Source organism: Ictidomys tridecemlineatus, chromosome 9 (assembly GCF_052094955.1).
Source record: "Ictidomys tridecemlineatus isolate mIctTri1 chromosome 9, mIctTri1.hap1, whole genome shotgun sequence".
In the NCBI taxonomy this organism is placed as follows: domain Eukaryota; kingdom Metazoa; phylum Chordata; class Mammalia; order Rodentia; family Sciuridae; genus Ictidomys; species Ictidomys tridecemlineatus.
In genome coordinates, this window is record NC_135485.1 from 113,135,056 (window position 1) to 113,162,381 (window position 27,326).

Sequence of the window (27,326 nt, forward strand, 5' to 3'; positions counted from 1 at the left end):
AAAAGCTGAACAAAGAAACTTTAAAACTCAATAATACAATCAATAACTTTGACTTAACTGACATATATAGAATATTCCAACCTTCAATGAGAGAATATACTCTTTTCTCAGCAGCACATGGATACTTCTCTAAAATAGACCATATACTATGCCACAAAGCAGCTCTTAGCAAATATAAAAAAGTAGACATACTACCCTGCATTCTATCAGATCATAATGGAACAAAATTAGAAATCAATGATAAAATAAAAAATAAAATCCACTCTAACACCTAGAGACTAAATAATATGCTACTGAGTGAACAATGGGTTACAGAAAACATCAAGGAGGAGATAAAAAAAACATTTAGAGGTGAATGAGAACACAGATACAACATATCAAAATCTCTCTGACACTATGAAAGCAGGAAAGTTCATTCCTTAAAAGAAGAAAAAGTCAACAAATAAAGGACTTAACACTACATTTCAAAGCCCTAAAAAAAGAAGAAGAAATCAACACCAAAAGCAGCAGGAGACAGGAAATAATTAAAATCAGAGCTGAAATTAATGAAATTGAAACAAAAGAGACAATTGAAAAATTTGACAGAACAAAAAGTTGGCTCTTTGAAAAAATAAATAAAATTGACAGACCTTTAGCCAAGCTGATGAAGAAAAGTAGAGAGAAAACTCAAATCACTAACATACGTGATGAAAAAGGAAATACCACAGCAGACACTACAGAAATACAGAAGATAATTAGAAATTCTTTTGAAAATCTGTACTCCAAAAAAGTAGAAAATATCTAAGGCATCAACAAATTTCTAGAGTCATATAATTTGCCCAAATTGAATCAGGATGATATACACAATTAAACAGATCAAATTCAAGTGACAAAATAGCAGATGCCATCAAAAGTCTATCAACCAAGAAAAGCCCAGGACTGGATGGATACACAGCTGAGTTCTACAAGACCTTTAAAGAAGAACTAATACCAATACTCTCCAATTTATTTCACAAAATAGAAAAAGAGACAGCACGTCCAAACTAATTGTATGAGGCCACTATCTTTTTGATTCCAAAACCAGGAAAATACACATCAAAAAAAGAAAATTTCAGACCAATATCTCTAATAAACATAGATGCAAAAATTCTCAATAAAATTCTGGCAAATCGAATACAAAAACATATCAAAAAATTGTGCACCGTGATCAAGTGGGATTCATCCCAGGGATGCAAGGTTGGTTCAACATATGGAAATCAATAAATGTAATTCATCACATCAATAGACTTAAAGACAAGAACCATATGATTATCTCAATAGATGCAGAAAAAGCATTTGACAAAATACAGCACCACTTTATGTTCAAAACACTAGAAAAACTAGGGATAACAGGAACATGCCTTAACATCATAAATGTTGTGTATGCTAAGCCCCAGGCCAACATCATTTTAAATGGAAAAAAATTGAAGGCATTCCCTCTAAAAACTAGAACAAGACAGAGATGCCCTCTTTTACCACTTCTATATAACATAGTTCTTGAAACACTGGCCAGGGCAATTAGACAGATGAAAGAAGTTAAAGGGATACACATAGGAAAAGAAGAACTCAAATTGGCACTATTTGCTGATGATATGATTCTATACCTACAAGACCCTAAAAGTTCCACCAGAAAACTTCTAGAACTAATAAATGAATTCAGCAAAGTAGCAGGATATAATACCAACACCCATAAATCAAAGGCATTTCTGTATATCAGTGACAAATCCACAGAAAAAGAAACAAGGAAAACCACCCCATTTTCAATAGTCTCAAAAAAACAAAAACAAAAACAAACACCTTGGGAATCATCTTAGGGAAAGAGTTGAAAGATATATAGAATGAAAATTACAGAACCCTAAAGGAAGAAATCAAAGAAGACCTTAGAAAATGGAAAGATTTACCTTGCTGTTAGATAGGCATAATGAATATTATCAAAATGACCATACTTCCAAAATCACTATATAGATTTAATGCAATTTTGATTAAAATTCCAATAACATTTCTCATAGAAATAGAAAAAGCAATCATGAAATTCATCTGGAAAAATAAGAGACCCAGAATAGCTAAAGCAAGCCTTAGTAGGAAGAGTGAAGCAGATGGCATCACTATACCAAACCTTAAACTATACTACAGAGCAATAGTAACAAAAACAGCATGGTATTGGCACCAAAACAGACTGGTTGACCAATGGTACAGAGACTAGCCCACGAAACTACAATTATCTTATATTAGACAAAGGTGCCAGGAACATGCATTCAAGAAAAGATAGCCTCTTCAACAAATAGTGCTGGGAAAAGTGGAAATCCATATGCAACAAAATGAAATCAAACCCCTATTTCTCACCATGCACAAAACTCAACTCAAAATGGATTAAGGACTTTGGAATATAACAAAGACTCTGTGTCTAATAGAAGAAAAAGTAGGCCCTAATCTTCATCATGTGGGATTAGGCCCCAACTTCCTTAATAAGACTCCTTTAGTGCAAGAATTAAAATCAAGAATCAATAAATGGGATGGACTCAAACTAAAAAGTTTCTTCTCAGCAAAGAAAACAATCTATTAGATGAATAGAGAGCCTACATCTTGGGAACAAATCTTTACCCTTCACACATCAGACCGAGCACTAATCTCTAGGGTATATAAAGAACTCAAGAACCTAAGCACCAAAAAAACCTCCCAAAAACAAACAAACAAAAAAAATGTGGTATACATACAATGGAATATTACTCAGACTTAAAGAAGAATGAAATTGTGGCATTTGTAGGATAGAGCTGGGGAGTGAAATAAAGCTAAGTGAAATAAAGCCACCCCCCAAAACAACAACAACAACAACTACTACAAAGGCCAAATGATTTCTCTGATAAGTGGAATTTGAACCATAATGCGGTGGTGGGGAGGACAGAGAATGAAGGGACTTTGGATTATGCAGAGGGGAGTGAAGAGAGGGGAGATGGTGTGGAATGGGAAGGACAGTGGAATTAGATTGACAATATTACACTATATACATTACTGGTGTGACTCTGCACCATGCATAACCAGAGGAATGAGAAGTTGTGCTCCATTTGTGCACAATGTGTCAAAATGCACTCTGCTTTCATGTATAATTAATCAGAACAAATTTAAAAAATAAATTTAAAAAGAATACATAAAAAACTAAAAAATCTTGGCACCAAGAAAAAAATCTGATTAATAAATGTACAAAAGAATTAACAGAAATTTTCTAAAAGAAGAAACACAAATGGCCAGTAAATATATGAAAAAATGTTCAACATCTCTAGCAATCAGGAAAATGCACATAAAAATAAAAGCTGGCAAGGATGTAGGAGCAAAGAATTATTGTTCATCGACAACAACATTTTTTATGGGACTGAAACTTAATACTACCACTCTGGAAAGCAATGTGGAGATTCCTCAAAAAACTGGGGATAGAGGGCTGGGGTTTTGGCTCAGCAGTAGAGCATTTGCCTAGCACGTGCGAGGTGCTGAGTTCTATCCTCAGCACCACATAAAAAATATGTAAAATAAAGGTATAAAAAATAGTTAAAAAAAAAAAAAACTAGGGATGGAACCACCATATGATCCAGCTATCCCACTCCTTGGCATTTTCCTAAAAGATCTAAAATTGGCATACCACAGCAATACAGCCATCTCAATGTTTATAGTGGCACAATTTACAAGAGCCAAGCTATGGAAACAGCCTAGATGCCAGTTAAGAGATGAATGGAGGGCTGGGGTTGTGGCTCAGTGGTAGAGCACTTGCCGAGCATGTGTGAGGCACTAGGTTCGATTCTAAGCCCTGCCTATAAATAAACAAAATAAATGTCCATTGACAACTAAAAAAATATTAAAGAGAGAGAGAGAGAGAGAGAGAGAGAGAGAGAGAGAGAGAGAGAGAGAGAGAGAAGAATGGATAAAGGAAATGTGGTATGTATGTACATTCATTCAGTCATAAAGCAGAATGTAATTATTGTACTTTCTGGTCAGTGAGTGAAAATAGAGAACATCATACTAAATGAAACAAGTAGAACTATCAAGGTTTGAATATTTTCTCTTATATGCAGAAGCTTGAGCAAAGTAAGGACACAAAGGCAGGGGGGCACTGGATAACATAAAGATGCAGGGGAGATAAGTGGAGTAGGGGAAGGAGATTGAGAGGTAGGGAGGAGAGCCAGGAAAGGGGAGCAAATCTAGAATGAATTTAACAAAATGGCACTATGTGCATAGATAAATATACCACAGTGAATTCCCCCTTTATACATATGTACAAAGCACCAGTGATAAAGAAATAAATGAGCAAAAGGAAGATAGATAGAGCAGAAGAAGAATAGAGGGAGGCAGGAGGGAAGTGGAAGGTGGGGAAGGTGGACTGAAATGTAGTAAATCAAATTCTGTGCATGTATTATTTTGTCAGAATCAACCCAACTACCATGTATAACTCATGCTGTAATAAAATAATAAATGAATAAAACTCAAAGTTCCTATGAGTCACCAGGCCCTATACTGTTTGATTTCCTATTAACCTTCACCCTGTCTCTGATCATTCTCCTTCCTATTACTTGTACCCCAATTACACTTGCCTTGCTTGGCCTTCAAGATGCCAAGCACTTGCTATCTCAGGAACTTTTTGTCTAAAGGTCCCTCTATCTGAATTACTCTTAGGATTGTTTACATGACAATAAATAATACAGACCTTAAGCTGGGCACAGTGGTTCATGTCTGTAATCCCAGAGACTTGGAAGACTGAGGCAGGAGGATTACAAATTTGAGGCTAGCCTCAAAATTTTGTTGAAACCCTGTCTCAAAATAAAAAATAAAAAAAGGACTGGAGTTGTAATTAAGTAGTAAAATGTCTGGATTCAATCAGCAGTACAAAAATAATAGTAACAATAATAATAATATGGACTTTCATTTATCTCTCATGTTAAAAAATAATCCAAACATAGTCATTCCACAGATGGTACAGTTGTTGACTTTCCATATATGCAGGTTCTCCATTCCTGGAGTCAATGAACTGCCAATCAAATATATTCAAAAGAGAAAGTCTGTTCTGAACATTTTCAAACATTTTCCCTTGTTGTTATTTTCTAAACAATACAGCATAACAGGTGTTTACATAGCACTTACATTGTTCTAGGTATTATAAGTAACCTCGAGCCTATGTAAAGTATGAGGATGTACAAAGGTTATATGCAAATACTACACCATTTAAATAAGGGACTTCAGCCTTCATGGATTCTGGTGTCCTTGGGTGACCCAGATCCCATCCTCCCTGGACACTGAGGGATGACTACATAGCTCTTCCTTAGTTATAAGAACCACACTCCTTCTCTTTTATTGTTTTGCCATGTGTAGCTTCCATTCTCAAAGTCATTTCATAATCCAAGAAAGCAACAGGATTTCTAACATCATGTCTAAATTCCAGACAAGAGAGAAGAGGAAGGGACCAGGAGCACTCTGTTTCTATGCAGTGTCAGATGACAGAAGAAAATAGAACATGTGATTTTCTAAATAATGATTTTGTAATTAAACCTTTGTCATATGAAGTAAAATCCCACTTAGGACCTTCATGGCAGCCTTAAAGTATACTAGTCAGGTATTATTTTCAACTGAAGTTGTTTGTAATCAGTATACTAATAAAAATGTTCAGCTTGTTCTTTTCATGCCATCCATCCCCCAGGAGAATTCAGAATTTTTTTTTAACAGTCAAAGACTTTTTAAAAATTAAAAATAATGGCACAACCCTATAGATATACAAAGTATGTATCTATTGACATAAGTACTTTATATGCTAAAATTTATAACATTTACTCATTAGAAAGTTAGTCAATGAAAACAAGATGTTATCAAAAGAATTTATGGATTATAGCTGTAGTAGTTCTCTAAAATAAACTTATTTTCTGCATTTATTTTCATTGTATAGTATTGAGAAAAAAATCTCTTCTGCACTGATCCCTCTTCTATTTTCATGTGATTCTCCTCCTTCCCTCCTTATTTTGGTCTAGCTTCTGCATATGAGAGAAAACATTCAAAACTTTACTTTCTGGGTCCTGCTTATTTCACTTAGCATGATGTTCTCCATTTCCACTCATTAGTGAGCAAATACCAGAATTTTATTCTTCTTTGTGATGAGTAAAACTTCATTGTATATTTACACCACATTTTCTTTATCCATTCACCAATTGACAGGCATCTAGGTTGGTTCCATACCTTGGTTGTTGTGAATTGAGCCGTTGTAAACATTGATTTGGCTGTGTCCTTATTAATATACTAATTCTAGTTGTGTCCTTACAGTATACTACTTTTAGTTCTTTTGTATATATACCAAGGATAGGGCTAACTGGTCATATGGCAGTTCCATTCCTAGTTTTTTGAGGAATCTCCATAATGCTTTCCAGAATGGTTATACTAATTTGCAGTCCTACCAAATGTGTATGATTGTGTCTTCCACCAACATCCTTGCCAACATTTATTATTATTTGTGTTCTTAATAATTGCCAGTCTGACTGGAGGGAGATAAAATCTTAGCATAGTTTTGATTTATACTTATCTGATTGCTAGAGATGTTGAAGATTTTTTCATATATTCATTGGCTATTTGTGTTTCTTCTTTTGAAGTCTCTTTAGTTCTTTTTCCCATTTATTCATTTTTAAAAAAATTTTGGTATTAAGCTTTTTGAGTTCTTTATATATTATAGATATTATTTTATCTGAGGAGCTGGTGTCAAAGATTTTCTCTCATTCTGTGTGATTTTTTTTTCATGGTCTTGTTTCCTTTGCTGTGCAGAAACTTTTAAATTTGATACCATCCCACCTATTGACTCTTGGTTTTATTTCTTGTGCTTTAGGAGACTTGTCAAGAAAGTTGATGCCTGAGCCAATGTTGAACCTACATTTTCTTCTATCAGTTGCAGAGTTTCTGGTCAAATTTTTAGGTCTTTGATGCACTTTGAGTTGACTTTTGTGCGTGGTGAAAGAAAGGGATCCAACTTTTATTCTTCTACATACGGATTTCCAGTTTTCTCTGCACCATTTGTTTAAAACTATCTTTTCTTGGACACATATGCTTGGCACCTTTGTGCCAAGTATCAGATGACTGTATCTATATGTGTTAATCTCTGTGACTTCTAGTCTATTCCATTGATCTTCATGCTGTTTTTGTTATTATAGCTGTGTTGTATAATTTGAGGTTCCATATTGTGATGCCTCCAGCCTCACTCTTCTTGCTCAGGATTGCTTTGGCTATTCAGGGTCTCTTATTCTAAATGAATTTTAGGACTTCCCCCTCCCCCCGCCCCAGTTCTGTGTAGAATGTCCTTGGTATTTTGATGGGGACTGCATTGAAACTATATAATGTGTTTGGTCGTATGGCCATTTCAACAATATTAATTCTGCCTCTCCGTGAACATGGGAGGTCTTTCCCTCTACAAAGGTCTTCTTCAGTTTCTTTATTCAGTGGTCTATAGTTTTTATTATAGAGGTCTTTCACTTCCTTGGTTAGATTTATTCCTAAGTACTTTTGTTTTTTGAGGTCATTGTGAATGGGATAGTTTTTCTTTCTTTCTTTTCTCCTCCTCCTCTTCTTCCTCCTCCTCCTCCTGCTTCCTCTTTTTTTTTTAGAAGATTTATTATTGTAGTAGAGGAAAGCAATTGATTTAAATATTTTGATCTTGTATACTGCTACTTTACTAACTTTGTTTATCAGCTCTTAAAGTTTTCTGTTGGAGTTTTTGGTCTTCTAAAGATAGGATCAAGTCATCAGCAAACAGATTATTTAACTATATGCAAGGAGGACTGGAGGCACAGCTTGGTTTTGAGGCTAAACAGAAACATTAGGACAGATGAATTCACCTAGTACAGGTGTATTAGCTGAGAAAAATCATTATTTTGTGATAATAATAGGCATTTACTTGCTAGCTTATGAAAAAGAGAATTAGGCATGCAAGAGAAGAAAGAACGTTGAACCCTAGAAATAAGGCTTTAAAAATAGAAATTCACTGCAAAGACAGTTTATTGTTTTAAAAAGAAACAACAAACAGAAGCTCATGAAGCTTGTATTGTGTTCAATGGACAAAGACTGACTTTGAACATTCACCCTAGGACGTTGCTTGTCTCCTTTTCATACAATTATGATTCACGTGCATTTTATATATCTCTTTAAACTAAACTTGTGCATGCATTTATCTAACAAGTTCAGAGGTAGAGCACTTGTCTAGCATGTGTGAGGCCCTGGGTTGATTTTTAACATCTCAAAACAGAAACAAAACAAAACTACAACAGAAAAAAAAAAAGAAAGAAAAGAAAAAATGATTTATTGAGCACATATTATAAGGCTAGACATTGGGCTCAAAAAGTAGTTCATACTCTCATAAGGGAAACAAGTAGTCAATTATAAAATTGTGGACCAAAAACTAACATATTATAAGTTGGTATACTTAAAGTACAATAATAATACCCATGAAACTAAAACTTGTTTCTTTGAGAAAATGAATGAAATTGACAAAACTATACCTAAGTTGACTAATGAAAATGGGAGAATACTGAAATTACTAAAATCAGAAATGAAAGTGGGAATACTACTACCAATTTTATAGAAATAAAGATTATCAAAGAACAAGTGCTTATCAACCATTTAGATAATCTAGATAAAATGAACAAATTGGTAGAAACACACAATCTACTAAAACTGACTCATGAAGAAACAGAAAATCTCAATAAACATATAACCAGTAAAGAGACTGAATCAGTAATCATAAGCCTATTAAAACAAACAAAGAAACAACAAAGTACTAAAAGGCTCCAGAGGTGAATTCTACTCCCTGCCCCCTTGGAACTGGGGATTGAACCTAGGTTGCTTTTATCACTGAGTTACATCTCCAATCCCTTTTAATTTTTGAGAGAGTCTTGCCAAATTGCTGAGGCTGGCCTTGAACTTGAAATCCTCTTGCCTCAGTCTTCCCATTTGCTGGAAGCACAGGCATGCACCATTGCACCTGGCAAATTCAACCAAATATTTAAAGAATTAATGACAATCTTTCTCAAACTGTTCCAAAAATTGAAGAGGAGGGCATATTTCATAACTCCTTTTATAATGTCAGCATTACCTTGATACCAAAGACAGACCAAGAGACTATGAGAAAGAAAACGACAGAGCAGACCATTATCATTTTAAATATTGATGCAAAAACCCTCAACAAAATGCTAACAAACTAAATTCAGCAACATATTGAAAAGATTATACCCCATGACTAAGTGGAATTTAACTGTGGAACATGAGAATGTTTCAACATACAAAAACTAATTAATGTGATACACCAACTAATGCTTAAGAAAAGCAAAATAGACTGGAAATTGAAGGAAACTGACTCTGCCTGATGGAGACCATATATGAAAAACCCACAACTAATATCATACTCAATGGTGAAAGATTGAAAGCTTTATCCTAAGATCAGGAATGAAACAAAGATGCCAGCCTTTGCCACTTGTCATTCAACATGGCATTAGAAGTTCTAGCCAAAGTGCCGGGTGTGGTGGCTCATGTCTGTAATCCCAGTGACATGGGACCCTCAGGGAGGAGCATCACAAGTTTAAGGCCAGCCTCCATAATTTAGCAATGGCCTAAGCAACTTCGTGAGTCCCTGTCAAAATAGAAACAAAAAAGGTTGGGGATGCAGATCAGTGGTGAAGTGCCCCTGGGTTCAATCCCTGTACAAATAATAAGATTTTTAAAAAAAAAGTAAAACAAAATAAAATATTCTAGCCAAAGAAATCAGACAAGAAAAAATGAAAGAAAAAGAAAGACCATTCAAATTAGAAAGGAAGAAGCAAATTTATCTCTCCACAAATGTTGTGGTCTTATATATAGAAAATCTTAAACTGTTAGAACTAATAAAAGAATTCAGTAAAGTATTAAGATGTAATACCAACACAAAAGTCAGTTGCATTTCTATATTCTAGCAATGAACAATGAATCTTAAAAGGAAATTAAGAAAACAAGAAAATTCTATTTATAATAGTATCAAAAAGAATAATATACTTAGAAATAAATTTAACCATTGAGGTGAAAATTTCGCACACTGAAAACTACAAAGTACTACTGAAAAAAATGAAGTCATAAAGAGATGGGAAGACATCCTATGTTCATAGATTGAAAGATTTAATATTGTTATGATGACAATACTGTTCAAAAATTCTACAAATTCAATGCAATCCCTATAAAAATCCCAATGTTGTGGGGTTCCTTATTTATTTTTGGCAAAATACAAAAACTCACCTATTCCTTTGAAAAAGAATAAAATTGAAGGTCTCATACCTTTTAATTTTAAAATTTATTGCAAACTACCATAATCAAAACAGTGTAGCACTGGCATAAAGGCAGACTTTTAGATGAATGAAATAGAATTAGCTCACAGAAAGAAATCTTGTGTTATATTGATTTTCAACAAGGGGAGCAAAATTGTTTAATGGAGAAAAGATAGTCTTTTCAACTAATAGTGCTGGGAAAATCGAATGATTGCAGCAAAAGAAGAAATTTGGACCTTACTTTATACTATATTAAGTAAAACAACAACAAAAACCCTCAAAATGGATCAAAGACCCAAACATAAGTGTTAGTCCAAAAATCTCTTAGAAGGAAACATAAGAGAATATCATCCTGACATTGAATGTGGCAATGACTTCTTGGCCTTGACATGTTGCTTATTTTACAGAATGATTTTCATCACTTGCCTTTGACAACTAAATACCAACAGCAATCACAAGCATTATGATCAACAAAATGCTACTAGACATTTCCAAACCTCCACTGTGTGGAGCATGTACTACTCCTAGCTGAAACCACTGCAAGATTTAGAACTTCTTTTGTGCATTTTTTATTACTTGGAATAAAGTAATAAAAAGTTTAAAGTAATAAAAGTTTTTAAGTTGAAAATTCTAAAAATGTTAAAAAATTATGAGACAGTCAGGAAAATTTGAACAGTGACTGGATATTTGAAGAAGTCATCAGGCTTACGGTATAGCTTATTGGTAAAGCACTTGCCTAAGCAAGGTGTGGGTTCAATTCCAACCATGGCCAAAAAACTTTATCTGGTTGTTTAGGTGTAGTACAAATATTGCTGATTTGCTTGAAAGATACAAGACTACCTAAAGACATTTTTGTGAATGCTAAATAAAGTCTAAAGAGAAAAAGAAACCAACACAAAACCTAAAGATTTTTAAACACTGCCTGGCAAGTAACAGGTACTTTAAAAACTTTAGCTGTTATTCTTGGTAATGGGTGAAGCCTGAGATATCTATGTTTTCTAAATGCATCGTTTTAGCTTTTTTCAACCCTATGACACAGGTATGATCATCTTATCTGAGGCAAGAAATGGAGGTACCCAATTTCTAATACCAAAAATGACAGAGATGAGATGAAACTAGGTCTAATATTAGTGATAATATAGGGAAGACTCAAGTGTAGTTTCTGGGTGAGAATATAAACTTTAGTTTTGCTGATATCAAGCGGTAGCGCGCTCGCCTGGCGTGCGTGCGGCCCGGGTTCGATCCTCAGCACCACATACCAACAAGGATGTTGTTACCGCTGAGAACTAAAAAATAAATATTAAAAATTCTCTCTCTCCTCTCTCACTCTCTCTTTAAAAAAAAAATAGAAATGAAAAAATTCTAAGACATTGTATAATGAGTGAGTCATGAGTGTCATTTAAAACTCATTACACTTTAATTTTAGTTGCCCCACACATAAACACTGATCTCTACACATTGTAAAAGGTTTATAGTAGTCAGGTTGATCATAAGACTCTCCACCATTGTTATGACATGGCAAATTCAGGGAAGCATGGCCAGGTGAGGGGGTTTGGCTCCTGAATGACACAAGGTGAAGTCCCTGTTATTATTTAGTCAACTATTTTTCAAAGGTCTCTTGTGTTCAAGACACTGAGCTAGGAAATACTCTGAAGTGTAAGACATTCTTTTTTCCTTCTTAATTTTCACTTATGACACCACATGGTTTTCTGAAATCAGCTCTAATTAGCTTCTTTGTCTCTAATCTGTAACATTTGGTTGGTCATTAGGTATAGTAAATTCTTCCTTTTGCAATTTTTCTTTCATGTGTTATTCCTCATTTTTTTCCAATATTGCTCTTTATGATTTTCATTTCCAGACTGATATCTGCCTTCCCACATGCCCTATCCATAATATACATGAATAGATTTACCTTTATGAAAAACTGCTTTACAATATCAACTTTCTACACTACAAGAAACGTCCAATGGTTCCTCACTCTTAAGACCTTCACAATTTTCTCTCATAGTTCTACTAATATATTGCAAGGAATACAACCTTTGAGATGCTCCTTCAGGGGTAGGGTCCACAACCAAATGCTATATGCATTTTCTGAAAACAGAACCTATTTAATCACCTTGTTGTAATCTAGCATTTTTTTCATCTTTCTTTTTCTTCTAACACCTATTCTAGTTTGAAGGAAAGACCAATTTCTCCCTCATTTGTTTATTCACCATATATTGTAGAGCATCTACAACATGCTTGGCACAGGTTCACAATAATACCACATAAGGCAAAATGATAAGTGACTGAGTATTTGGGAGTTGAAAATAATGTCATGCTCCAGTGATCAGGAAAGATCTTGTTAGTTTTTACTGCATGATAATTATGCATTTGAAACCTTAAAAAGTTAACAAAAGTTATTTACAAACTGGGCACAGTGTCACATGCCTGTAATCCTAGTGGCTTGGGAAGCTGAGGCAGGAGGATCCCGAGTTCAAAGCCAGCCTCAGCAACAATGAAGTGCTAAACAATTCAGTGAGACCCTGTCTAAATAAAATACAAAATAGAGCTGGAGATGTTGTTCAGTGGCCAAGTGCCCCTGAGTTCAATCCCTGCTACCCACCCCCCAAAATGTTATTTACAAAAAACCTGCCCAGTCTACACACACACACACACACACACACACACACACACACACCACACATCCACAGTATTTGTAACCGTTACCATTATGTATATGTCAAATTTCATCCCTAATCATCCAGGAATTTTTATTTTGCAGATGAATCTCGGATGATTCCTGTAGTCTCCAATATTCAACACCTTCAAACCCAGGATACTTACTGATATCCTCCATGGTGCCCTTGTGACACTGGTCTTAACATTTTCATTGTGATTTGTCCATTTAAACCTCTGTCTCCATTTTCCTGTGTGTTATTTCTCTTCCTTAGCCAATTATGCGACCTACTATATGAGAGTTCTCAGGAAAATGTTGCTTAATGGGTGACTCCAGGACATCTGCTGGAGGGAGATATTGGACAATGGTTTATTTGTTCACTGTCTTCTCCAACCCTGATCCTCTTGTTCTTTTTGTTTTCTTTGTGCTTTTTTTCAAGATAATCAGGCAAGGAGTGGGAGACGATGTCAGGTTTTGGGCCCCCCTTTGTGCTACTCTAAAGGATGACAGTTAGTTGACCATTAGAATTCTTTCTCAATCAAACAATTTAGGGGGATATGGCAAAACTGGAAACAACCCAAGAACTCATCAACAATGGGTAGGTAAATGGCAGTGTATTCATTCTATGGAATCCTACACAGAGGTTAAAGCAAATGTTTTTACTACATGAAAAATAAATGAATGAATCTCATATATATTGAACAAAAAGATCCAGGCTCAAAAGAGTAACAACTTCATTTATATTCAGCTTTAAAACAGGCAAAACTTATGCATGGTGAAAGAAATCAGAATTCTGATAACTTTCGGAAGGGTTAACGACTAGGACAGAGCATGAGAGCAACTTCTGGAATATTGTTTTTATGTTTTGAAAAAATCTGAATGCCACATGAATTTGCTTTATAAATATACATCAAGCCAATTGCTTAAATTTTCTGTGCTTTTCTTTGTTTTTTCGTTTAGTGCTGGGCATTGAACCCTGAGCATGGTCCATGCTAAGCACATGTTCTACCACTCAGCACACACTCAGGCCTGTCCTTTATATTTCATATATATATATATATATGATATATATGCATGCTATACTTCAATAAAAAGTTTACCTAAAGAAAAGGCATTTATAGACATTGAACTCTCAACTTTTAACCTTTCAGTTTATTATGAAGGGACAAAAATGTTACATCTCCTACTATACTATCTGACTCCCAGGTTAATTATTGACTTCTGATGAGATACTCCACTATACTCCATTTTATTGGACTTTACCACCTGTGGACTTTATAACCAAATGAATTATTTCATAATTGAGTACATTTGCAGTGCATTTTGAATGACCTCGTGTGGTATGGTTCTAGCATCAAAGCTCTTCCACAACCCCCACCACATACACCCTCCCATTCCTCTCTGTGTTAATCATACATTGCTTTCTGTTCACTTTCTAGATCTGCTTTAAAAAAAAACTTTGACACCTGGTTTTTGGCATTTCTCTTCTCTCTGAGATCATATCTATCTTGACAACTTCTATGTTTGAGGCTCAATCCATCACCCTACCTTGTGTGTTCCTTGATCTTTTCAACCTTACCCACAGGGTAGTCAGAATTCTAGAGTTACTCTTTCCCCTACCTCCTAAGATTCCAGTTTATACTCTGGTGATTTCATCAAACACAATGTAGGGGCTGATCTAAGGGATTTCTTTTTCTTTTTTTCCCTTAGCAATGGAGTCTTGCTATGGTGCTTAAGCTGGCCTCAAACTTCTGGTCTTAAATGATCATCTTATCTTGGCCTCCTGAACAGCTGACACTACAGGCATGTACTCATGTGCCTGACTTGATTTGAGGGATTTTATAGTTGTAATTAAAGTCCCAAATTGGTTGGCTCTAAGATGGTGAGATTGTTAAAAGGGGCCTGATTTAATCACACGTGCCCTTTAAAAAGCAGAAGGAAAAGTCAAAGAGATTCAGAGTTCGAGGACTTGACCAGTCTGAAGATGAAGAGGTCACATGTAAAGAAATATAGGCAATGTGAAGGAAACAACACCTTGACTCTTCTTGGAAGCAGATTATTCAGATAAGAGCTTCCAGTTAAGAGTCCACCTGGCTGACACTTTGATTTTAACTAATGTAGCCTGAGCAGAGGATAATCTAGCTTAAACTCCTGACCTCCAGGTCTGGGAGATAGTAGGTGTTGCTTTAAGATACTAAGTTAGTGTTAATCTAATATTTGGCAGTAGAAAACAAATGTACCTGCCTTCCACTTCCTACTCCTCACTCTCATGTTCAAATAATGTGAACTCATCAAAACTTGGAATGCCAGTGTTAAATACCAAAATCTTACTCAGTGACTTCATTCTCCTGCCTCAGTTTCTCCAGGCTCCAAGTAACCCCTTCACATACTCCCTTTCTACCTGTCAGACAGGTGAAGGCCCCAAATGGCTTCTTTATGCCTCAGCTGTGTCTCAGGAGTCCTCAGTTTGAAATCTTCCTACCAACTCAATAATTCCCAAGGGGTCCTCACATTTGCATCCTCTTCCATTTTAAGGTCTTGTGGTAGACAGACTAAAGTCCTCCCAAAGATATCCTTGTTTTAATCCCTAGAAGGTGAAAATGTTAGGCTACGTGTAATTAAAATTGCAGGTACAATTAAAGCTGCTAAGTAGATAACTTTAAAAAGGGTCATTAGAACTGAAGGAAGGAATAGAAAAAGAATCAGAGAAATCTGTAATGACAGAAATAGGATCAAAGATGCTGTGTTGCTGGCTTTGAAGATGGAGAAATGAATTCATGAGCCAAGGAATGCAGCTGACTTCGACAAGCTTAAAAATGTTCTAGAAAGAAACAGATATGTTGACATCATTATTGTAGCCCAGTAGATAGATACAGGTCAGACTTCTAACTATTGGTAAGTTAAATCATAAATTTATATTGTTTTAACTCAAAGTTTGTATTCTGTTGTGGCAACTACAGAAAACAAACAGGTTAATTCCAGTATTATTTTTGCTAATCCACTATCTTACCATTCACACCTTTGCATTTAAACTGTATTTTTCATCTATTCTTACAGCACAATTGACACAGACTTCTGTGACTATCAAAAGGTGTGAGGGTTTCTTTCCACCATCAAGCAAGCAATCAGACATCAGCTGGGCATCCTCTAATCTAATTCAGTTCTGACACTATCTATTGGAGACACTGCCATTCAGAACCCACAGGTTGAGGGCCCCACCTCTTAGAGGTTCCACCATCTCCTGAGTGTCAAGCTGAGAACTAGGGCTTGTAGCACATGGGCCACATTCCAAATCCAAATGACACTAAGGGACCTCAGTCTGTCTCCTCTTACTTTTGAATAGCTTGTCCTCTTGGCATTCACGTGTATTCTGGCTTCATTCAAACCAAATAAATATTTTATTTGAACCCCAAGATAGCTTGCATGTATATTTATTTCCTCTCGTATTTCTCTATTAGCTAAAACTTTGGGAGGAGTTGTTTTCTCTGTTTTCATTCCTTAACTTTCTTCTCACTGCTTGAACTAGCATGGACAACGTACCAAATTCATCAGGGGTCCTGGATAGCCATGAGCATAACTATGGGGAAACCACTCGACATATAGCCTCTCTTCCATTATTTCATTTTCTTTAACTTGGAGTAGTATGCAGATAAATATACTTGGACTCAGTATCAATGTTAACCAAACTGCCTCCCAGATCTGTGATAATCCTTGTTTGAAAACTGAACTTGCCAAGGAAAAATTGATCCTTGGAAATTCACCATTGGAGAACACTAAGAAATGCAATAGATCCTTCTAACTGATGCCAGCCCTTCAGTAGGCATTCCAGTAATGGACTTTGTAAATATGGGGCAGTTACATTTTTCAGATAACATTGAAGAAAGGTCACATGGTGGCAGGCAGAAGGCCTGGTCTGGGAGGCTATGAATGATTTTGTCATGGTCTTGTGCAAATTGATCCCCTCTGGACTGGGAAATTCATCTGTAAGATGAGGAAGATCTTTGTGGTTTCCTCCCTAAAATCCTGTGACTTAATATGCCAATACACTTAATGTGAAATCAGGGTATTGGAAAACAGTTTAAAATAAAACACTGATAACTGAAAATACTCATTTCTTTATACTGCAATGTGTTTATGAAACACTGGTTTTAGTCTGAATTCATCAAAATCAGCTTGATAAAATATTAGGATAATGTTAGGAAATAATACAACTTTAGCTAGCAAATAAACTGACCTATTGATATGAAAAAAATTACTAAAATTAAATTTTATTGGCACATATTAATTATACAATGTGGCATATTTATACACACATATAACATAATTTTTATCAGTTATCAATTTCATTCTCCAATACCTCCTCTACCTTCCCCTCCTCCCTCCCACTTATTCCCTTCCTTTACCCCAGTGACCTCCCTTCTGTTTTCATTACATCCCCCTTTTCCCCTCCTTTAGCTTCCACATATGAGAAAAAGAAAAACATGGCACTTATCTTTCTGAATCTGGTTTATTTGGCTTAAAGTGTTGCTCTCCAGATCCATCCATTTTCCAGCAAATGGCATAATTTCATTCTTTCTTTATGGGAGAACAAAACTTCATTGTTCATATATACATATATACCATAGTTTCTTTTTTTTTTAAAGAGAGAGAGAATTTTTAATATTTATTTATTTTTAGTTTTTCAGGGGACACAACATCTTTGTATGTGGTGCAGTTTCTTTATCCATTCATCTGCTGATGTATACCTAGGCTGATTCCATACACCTAGGCTGATTCCATAACTTGGCTATTGTGACTTATACTGTGAGGCATGGGTGTACATGTTTTTTAATTTTTTATTCATTAATTTTTGGTGCTGGTAATTGTACCCAAGGTCCAAGTGCTTTACCACTGAGCTACAACCCCAGCTCCAAGTTTGTTTTGTTTACATAATTCCAGAATATTATATTTAATTATCCTATTTTTGAAAATGTGCTTTTTCTCAACTTCATGATTTTTTTTTTTCTTTTTTTCACTCTTATTTTTCCTTCTTGGTACCGGGAATTAAACCCCAGGGCACTTTACTACTTAAGCCACATCCCTAGCTCTTTATTTTTTGAGACCAGGTCTCCCCATATTGCGGAGTCTGAATTTGATCCTGGGTGCTAGCCTCTCAAGTCCCTGGGATTATGGAAGTGTGCAATGGATCCCTCTTCTTCTTTCTTTCTTTTTCTTTTCTTTTCTTTTTTTTTTTTTTGTGGTGCAGGGGATTGAACCCAGGGCTGTGTGCATGCAAGGCAAGCACTATACCAACTGAGCTATAGCTCCAGCCCTCCATGTCTTCTTTTCTGTAATATTCAACCATCCCTATTCTATCCTTTTGCACATCTCTGAATAGAAGACCCTAGCTTCTCGCATATGAGGTTCTTCAGGGGATATCTTAACAGAGAAAGTCCAGAAACAAGAACTTGGAAATTAGATCTTGTAGGAGGCTCAATCCTTCCACCGTGAGGCCAGCCCACTCACACCAATCTCCATAAATCCTGGGGAGCTCCGCACGAAGCCAGCACTGGCCATAATTAAAACCATTCCTCCAACAATATACATTCTTGGCTTCGCGGGGTCCTGGAAGGCCATTAAAGATAAGGACAGGAGGCCCTGTAGGTTTTGAGCTGAAGCTCGCGGAAGCAGCCATACTCCTACGACCAGTCTGACGTTCTGCGGCTTCTTCTCGAACACTTGGGTTCCAGGGTTCGCGAGGCGCACGCTCCGCTGGGGTCACCGTCGCCGCTGCGTTCGCTCACCCCGCAACACCCACCGCACCTGCACCCTCGCGGCACCATGGCCGCCCGGGCCTCTCTCCCCCGCAGGGTCCCCGCGCTCCAGGGGGCGCTCGCCACGCTGCACCATGAGAATGCCTCTTCGGAAGACTTTAAATCGACAGAATGATTCCAAAAGAATAATTTCAGCCAAATGTTTGGTCGCATCATGGATATATACTTTAAAGCTCGTTAAAAGCATCTAGCCTCAGCATTCTAAAACATTACACCGTCACATCATCAATTTTATTATCCAGGCCTCTGGGCTAAAGCTTCCTGTCTTGGGCGAAGAATTAAGTAAGAATAACCCCCAGAGTTGATTTAGAAAATGACATTGTGATTTTTATGTATGTATGTATGTCTACAAATGTAAGAGCCAGAAGCACATCTCCATGCAATTACTAGATTCCGGGGATAGAAATTGGGACTTCATGGCCATTTTCTCGAACTTGCACCCTCCCCAGCGTTTCCAGGGCCCCCGGGAGGAGGTAGAGAAGTACTTTTCAGAACTGCGTGTAGACTATTTAAAGCGTTCGTAATGCTTCCATCCAATCCCCCCGCCCCTTCAGCTCCTGATTGTTTTGGCCTTGGGACGCGACCTTCCCATTTCCCCGAAGCTCAAGGACCAGACACCACCTATTACCCTCGGGGTGGCTTAAAAAGCGAGGGGGAAAAACCTTGGCGTTCGGTCCCAGAGGCTCAGGGGCAGCAGCTGCTGCTCTAAACCTCTCCAGGTCTGCAGAGGAGTCCGCCGGCCGGGGAAGCGCCCGCCGATTCCAGAGCGAATCGGTTCAGTCCGTTTCAAAAAAGGCCCGGAGGCGGGAGTTTCGGGTTGGTCCCAGTGTGCTCCAGTACAGGCTTCTCCCCGGGACCGAGGCGTTCAGGCGCCCGAGCGCTTATCGCGGCTTTGCAGGCGGTGCCACGCCTTCCGCCCCGCTCCCCGACCCCGGGAGAGCGGTTCACCGGGGCGAGGCAGCCGCCCGCGCCCCGGCCCCGTAGCCTGAGCTTCCCGTGGCAAAGCCGCGTCCACGCCTCCCGCGCCGCCGCCTAGCCGCCGGGGTTGCAGCCCGCAGCCTTGAGCGGGACCGCTTGGCGCCCTCCCAGGAGCCTCCAGCTGCGACTGCGCGGCCTCAGGGCAGCGGGCGCGGTGGGGTTGTCCCAGTCTCCGGAAGGCTCCGCCGGGGTTGCGGGCGGTGTCCTGGATCGGCGTCCTGGGCGGGCACAGACACGGTCCCCCGAACGCGGGAGGAAAGGGGAGGCTCTCAGTCCTCCACTGAGGTTGGGAGAGGCGAGGAGAAGGAGGCGGGGAAAGAGCCAGGGGTATTTGGGGATAGTGCTTCAGGATTTCGACAGCCGCCTGCAGATGCTTGACGTCACTGGTGACTGGAAGTTGCTGCTTCAGGGCATGGTTAGAAGGTCCCGCCGACTCTTCTCAGAGCTTGTATCCATGAGTGTTAATTCTGACTTTGAACACAGACGTCCTGAGACTGGAACCCTTGGTCACCTGAACTGCTGTTGAGCGGAGTGAGTAAATTTGTGTGGCAGGAAAGGTGAGTGGTTATTTGTGTGCCCATTTTGTTAGAAAATAGCACACTGCTCAAATGAGATGATTTTGGTAGCTCCAGTTAGTTTCATTGGAAAGTGAGTATGAAATTCAGAGTGGCTTTTCAGAAAATGAGGTGGTGGTGCAACTGATTCTGGGTCTGGAAGTGTGTTGTGGTCTGATTGGTGGGTAAAAGTAAAACTCTTGCTGGAGACAAGAGTTTTACCGTGGGAGTTGCAACAAGGAGAAATTTGTTAACATCAATATTTTAAAAGTGCTATCTAATATATTTTTATTATTCCTAGAACATAATTTTGATGCTTTGCTGAAATATTTATTGAGTCACCCTTTGTAATTTTTCTGTGGATAGTTGAATTTTATTTTAGTTTTATTGTTTTAAAAGAGACAGGGTCTTTCTATGTTTTCCCAGGCTTGCCTAGAACTCCTGGGCTCAAATGATTTTCCTGCCTCAGTAGTTGGGACTCCTGTCCCTCACACCTGGCTGTTGTGTTTTAATAAGTAACCTACACAGTTAACCAGCTTATTACAGTATTTAATAAAAATAATACTGAAAAAGCTCAAGCAATACAGGAAAATATAAGATCACATTGGGTTGTAAATCTATCAGTTAAAAAAATATATATTCTGCCCCCAACCCCTGTCCCCTAGTACTGGGAATTGAACCCAGGGCCCTGTGCATCCTTGGCTACACTGAACTACATCCCAAGCCTCCAAAATAACATATACTTGTATTGTTGCCTCATTTAATTTTCTTGCCTAGTATTACAAATGTAAAAACTAATTCCTTCATCAGAAAAACATACAGATTTATATTAACAAATGAATCTTTGTTCCAGGCCCTGAGCATTATTAATGCAGGAGTTTCCTTAGAAAACACATTCTTTTGCATCAAGATGTATTAAAAATCACAAACATGCACAATGTATTTGTGTATTTATTGTCACTTTATATTCATGAGACATGTGGGGAGCATAAGTATAATAAATGGAAAATAAAATACCCCCCCAGTGTGAAAAGCTGCCATAGGGAGCATATTACAATGGACATGGATTGACTCAAGGGCCCTCTGCAGTTAATAAAGTTTCATCCTGGAGGCCATAATAGAAAGGGAATAATCTGTAACGCAGTTCAGTGACAAAGGGGAAAAATATGCTGGCTCTTCAGAGGAGCTTTCCCTGGCATTTACTTTTTGAGGCAAATGTCCTGTGTGTGTGTCACACAGGGATGCAGAAGAGACTGAGGAAGGCAATGGACAGTACCCTCAGTGTTATCCATAATGTATGCAATAGTGGGAGTGCATGTTCTAAGTGCACTTCCTAAGATGGCTTATGGTAGCGATTTTTTTTTTTTTTAACCCAAAGTGTGGGATACACTTGGATGCTAAGACTCTGTGTTCTCATACACTACTATTTTATGGCTGCATCTTACTTGGTGATGCATCTAGTTCCTATAAAGGAACAAGTGTATGTCATGAGCTTTAAATAATCTGAAATATTTCTGCCAAGAGTTTTACAAATATATTTATTTTAGTTTATATAGTAATTGTACATTAGTGTGGTATTTGTTTTGACTTTTCCATATGTATATACAATGTGTAAGGATTAGAACAGGGTAATTGACATATCTGTTACCTCAGATATTTTTGATAGATGTTTGACAGCAGAAGACTATATATACAAGTGGGAAAGTTTATATTATATAACTTCCTAGGGTAAGAAGTTAGGATTGAAATGTTTTAGCAAAAATTAAAGAGCCTGAATTGCCCCTATAAATAGTTTATATAGGCCTAAAGGAAACTGAAGTTTGCTCTTTAAAACAATTAATGCCCAGCCAGGTGTGGTGGCACTGCCTGTAATCTCAGGGACTTGGAAGGCAAGAAGGATTGCAAGTTCAAAGCCAGCCTTAGTAATTTAGTGAGGCAATGTCTCGAAATAAAAAATAAAAGGATTGGGGATGTGGCTCAGTGGGAAGTTGTCAGAACCAAGAGTCAGATCTCTGAAATGTCCCTACTATAGTACAGATGTACTAAAACAATAGGCAAATCCTAGATTCCTGCACTTTCTGCAATTGCATTCTTTCTGTATTTATTAAGAATAGTCACATATTAGAAACAATATATTAGCTATTAAAAGCATGAGGCACTTCTATAAATACATTATCTTCAGGATTAAAAAGATGTCCTTCAAATTTATTTTTATCATTATACCATTTAAATGCTCCTAAATCTGTGCTACCAAAATGGCAACCAGTAGCTACAAAGCATTAGGCTACTTTTAGTTAAAAATATAATGGAATCATTTCAGTCGTACCTGGATCTGATAATATTCTTTTGCTCATGCAAACCACTCATGAATCTTCATTCTCATATCTAAGCTAGGAATAGCACCCACTTGACGTGCAGTATTGATTTTTATACCCAAGGATAAGTAGCCCCATTGAGGTTACTCCAGCATAGATCTGTTTTTGCTACTTAATTTTTCCCCTAGAGCTATAAATCAGTCATTGTGTCTTGATTTCATATATAGATATAGATCTGCCTTCCTCCAGGAAGATATGCTCCATGCTTCACAGAATGCCAGCTGCAGAAGAGGAGGTTCCTCACTAGGGGCACACATACCTCATAGTAGTAACTGGTTCAGGCCAAGAGACAATTCAAGGGGCTTGAAATTTTCAACATAAAGCAATTACCACCCTTTCCCCCATACTTTCCTCCAATAGAGGACGAGGAGCCAACACTTCTGAATAGTCTACAAAGCTATAAGCTTCCTAATCCGATTGCTCTCTCAGTATGCTAGAGATATCCCTCAAGCTTGGTTTCTAGAAGTATTTCATAGCTCATATCAGCTAATCTTAACTGTGATAGAGTAACCAGGAAGAGATTTTTTTTAATTTAATTTTTTTTTAGTTGTAGATGGACACAATATCTTAATTAATTAATTAACTAATTTTTTAGAGAGAGAGAGAGAGAGAGAGAGAGAGAGAGAGAGAATTTTTTTTTTAATATTTACTTTTTAGTTCTCGGCGGACACAACATCTTTGTTGGTATGTGGTGCTGAGGATCGAACCCGGACCGCACGCATGCCAGGTGAGCATGCTACCGCTTGAGCCACATCCCCAGCCCTCTTAATTTATTTTTATGTGGTGCTGAGGATTGAACCCAATGCCTTACACATGTAAGGCAAATGCTCTACCCTCACCCCTTTGTGTGATGTTTTCTAATGATTTCTTAAAAGTTTCACTCATTCTATATTTAATTTTTTTTCCCTGTAAGAAAGAGTTGTCTGCTTTGCCTTATTTACTCAACTCTAGCAGTATGAATTCATGGACATTTATTTTATTATGTGGATTATAATCCAATGTTATCTATTTAATTGGATGCTTAAATTGTTTCAGCTTTGCCAGTGGGACCTCTTTTTTCTTTAAAGGTGTTTCCATTCTGGTCTCACAGAATGTTCCAGGCTTATTTCATATTTTCCATGCCCCATCTGTGGAATGATCTTTTTCTTCAGGACATTCTGGTTATTTTTATTTAGAATTGTAGTAAACACCAAGATCTGGTCACTATGTGAGCTACTTGAAGTTACTTGTGAGTGAGTTTGTTCGTTCTTTCTCTCTCTCTCTCTCTCTCTCTCTCTCTCTCTCTCTCTCTCTCTCTCTCTCTTTCTTTCTTTTTATTTATTTATTTATTTTGTGTGTGTGTGTAGTGCTCTGGCTAGAACCCAGGGTCTCACACATTCGAGGCAATGACTCTACTCCTGAATTGTACTCCAAACCCTAGAACTACTTTTTAAGGATGATAGGTTTTTGATCTACTAAGTGCATCTCTACAAAGACTCTACCTTAAATTTCATACAAAAGATAGGACCTGATTGTAGCTGCCAATTTAGATTCCATCTTTTTAAGAGAAAATAAATGGATTTAGCAGTACTGAGGAGTTTTTAAAAGTTCCCAGTTTTTCTCATATTAGGAGAAACAGTGTACACGTGAGCATCTATTTATTAAGATGTAGTAAGAAATCAGAAACATTTAATTAGCTTAGTAGCTTTATCAAATTACATCCTAAATAGTACATCCTAAATAATAACTATATGTAAGTGAAGGGAAGTTATATAGAGATCCTGTCTTTGAGATGTTTGAAGTGACTTCAAAATGAGTTTCGCCTTTCACTGTCCTCTTGGGGCCAGTCTTTCAGCCTGCTTCCTCATTCTAAAAATAAAGGTTTTAGACAATATTTTTGTTTGTCATGCTTTTGCAAACTGAGAGTATCCCTTAATGACCAGAACCTTTGGGACACTCTTCTATTTGAGTTACAATTTTACTGTGTGCTGAGTCAGTTCACTGTGTGTTCAGTTCACAGTGGTAAATGAGTTCAGTTAAATTTCAGATCTTTATATATTTTAGTCATATTAGCAATGGTGTTAGTCATACTAGCAATGATAGTAGTACTACACACATAATGAGACATTATTTGGTTTGAGAATGTGCCTGTACTCATGGATTAGAGTGTCCCTTGCGATAATTATGAGCTCTGCTACAGTTTTGTGTTGTGTACACACGCACACACACACACACACACACGCGCGCGCGCGCGCACGCACTTTGTACCTCTGTATGTTAGGTTATGTTCTAAAATACATCAGAATTTTGAGAAGTGGTGCTGCCGTCCACCTCTCATTTCCTGTTCATTTTATGTCTGGCTGTGGTTATGATTATTGATTGAATTAAAAACCGGAAGGGAAGAAGAATACTGACCTTAAGGTATAGACATCTATTAGACACATATTAGACTCTTGTGGAAGGACTGGGTTGTAGACCCTGTGCTGTGTAGCTTCTGGCAAATTCCAACTCAGACTCGGCTTGACATTTGCTGGTTCCTCTTATTTTCTCCTTGGCACCTCAGGATCCTGGAGTTCTCTAATCACCTCTCTCTCCTTGCTGCTCTTCTTCCCACAGTGCCAGTTTGGTGGGATAGCCTTGTGAAGGAAAAGAGAAAGGGTGGTGACTCTCCTGGATCTCTGCCCACCTTTCTCCCCATCCCTGTCCCCCACCCTATCCCTATTCCCTTTCAAATCCTGTTTGCTACTCCTGTTATTTAAATTCATAGGAACTTCTGAGTCAGTTCCCCTGTAAATATCAGTAAGCCTTTCTCCAGTTTCTGTGGTTCTCAAGGAAACCATTATTTATTCTTGCCTTGTTTTCTCCAGATTTGGTGGGCTAGGGGAGCTGGGGAAATGGGGTTGTTTGGGATTGGTTAAAACTAGTAAGAATTCTTAGAGTCAGAGAGTAGTTTGGTGGAGAGCATCCTGAGCATCAGGTTAAATGTCTGGCATCCTCCAGCAAATGGCTCTTGGGAGGTCCTTCCCCTGCTGGAGCTCTGCCCTTCCCCACATCCATCCCACCTTCTTGTGGGGCAGGGGAAGAGTGCTGCACTGTATGTTCCTGCATCCTCAGGGGTGTGTCTGAGAAACCTGATCTTGTGTTTTATAGTTTCTTAGTGTTGTGTCTGGTGCTGTGCTGAGATATACAGAGATAAATAAGGATTCCAGGAGCTCTGAGTGTATTCTTTTAAAAACATAATGGGTATGGTGAGCCATTCCTGATTAAAAGGCTTGAGGGCTTCTCACTGAGCAGACGTATCTTCCTTGGGGTTGCTTCCAATCTGTATGAAACTGTCCATGTCCTCCAGATCACTACTACAATGATGTGGGGTCCTAGAGCACCTTAGTGGGCTGATTTCAAAACTATATTAATCCAGCAGCCTTGGACTATAGAGACAACACTGGGTGCCTTACGCTGGATCCTTTAAATGAGAGCCAACATTAAACCCATCAATCAATAGAAGGGATTTTAAATGCAAGGGATAATTTTTTGAAAATTAAATTTCCTATTTTAATTTTTCCTTTTCTTTGGTGCTTGGGGATTATGAACCCAGGGCCTCATGCATGCCAGGTAAGCACTTTATCACTGAGCCACATCCCCAGCCCTTAATTGTTCCTTTTCATTTTTAAATTGAAGCCATCACCTGACAGTAAGTCAGGCAGGCATTCTAACTCCTTTTCAGGATCTGTTGGCAGTAATCTTAATCCATGGTTTAAGGAGATATTTGTTTAAGCAGCAGCCCTAATACTATGAGGCAGAGTGCAAATCTCCCCATTCTAGAATCATCCCTAGTGGGAAAAATGTAAGGGAAGGCCTTGATCTCTTTGTCTGAGGCTGCTCTCCTTCCTACCAACAGATGCAGTGGTTATAACTGGGCAGTTGTCCAGCTGAAGACTTAGTATTTGCCTGTGTACTTTTCTGATCTATATACAATCTTTGTTGCATGAAAACTGAGTTTTGGTTAGAGAGAATTGGCATTTTAATGCAGATTATCATAATAATAGTTATAGTAGTATATAGTGAAGAAAAAAGCTTCAATGTTTCAAAAAAACTAAGTATGGTCTCACAAATTAGAAGGCAACATGAAGGAGAGGGTGACGTAAGTAGATCCCCAGAAAAGGAAAGCTAGAAAAGGGAAGCTCCCAGATCACTGGGGAAGAACCTTTGCAAATTGGCTGGATGTATAATCAGCTCAGAGTATTGGGTGCAGGTGGGTTGTGAGATCATTTGGATGTTTTTATCTAAACACTGAAGATCTCTGCAGTAGGTCTAGGACATAGAGGTGAGTAAAATCCTGTTGGCATTCATGGGAACTCTGGAAGCTGGGAAACAGAAACAAATTGGGAGGCTGATGTGACACAGGGAGGTCTAGATGTGGTGAGTGTTTTTCTTTACATAAAAAGACTAATCCCATGAGAGCTGTTCAGGGGTGGGAGTGTGTGTGGGGGGGAGACCAGTGCTGACCACAGAGAAATATACTTGAAATCAGTTTTTTTTTTCTGGAGTCACCTAAACCTTGTATGCGGAATTAACTAGAGATTGGGTACTCTGTGGAGCTGAGGTGGTGTGTTTTCTTTACCTTACTGTATTTTTTTTAAAAATTTCATCCT

At 37.8% G+C, this 27,326-nt stretch overlaps 1 protein-coding gene across 3 annotated transcripts in view; it reads left to right on the top strand.

Annotated features, from left to right (window-relative positions):
* The window catches only part of LOC101954857 (broad substrate specificity ATP-binding cassette transporter ABCG2), a 130,106-nt gene that overhangs the window by 65,219 nt on the left and 37,561 nt on the right, over positions 1-27,326 (top strand). The window contains exon 1 of one of the 3 annotated variants that reach the window (XM_005337521.5): positions 19,897-20,323. The exons of the other annotated variants lie outside the window; for them this stretch is intronic. The gene's annotated coding sequence lies outside the window, so the exon portion shown is untranslated. Of the gene's footprint in view, positions 1-19,896; positions 20,324-27,326 lie in introns of those variants that run through there. 3 annotated transcript variants of the gene reach the window in all.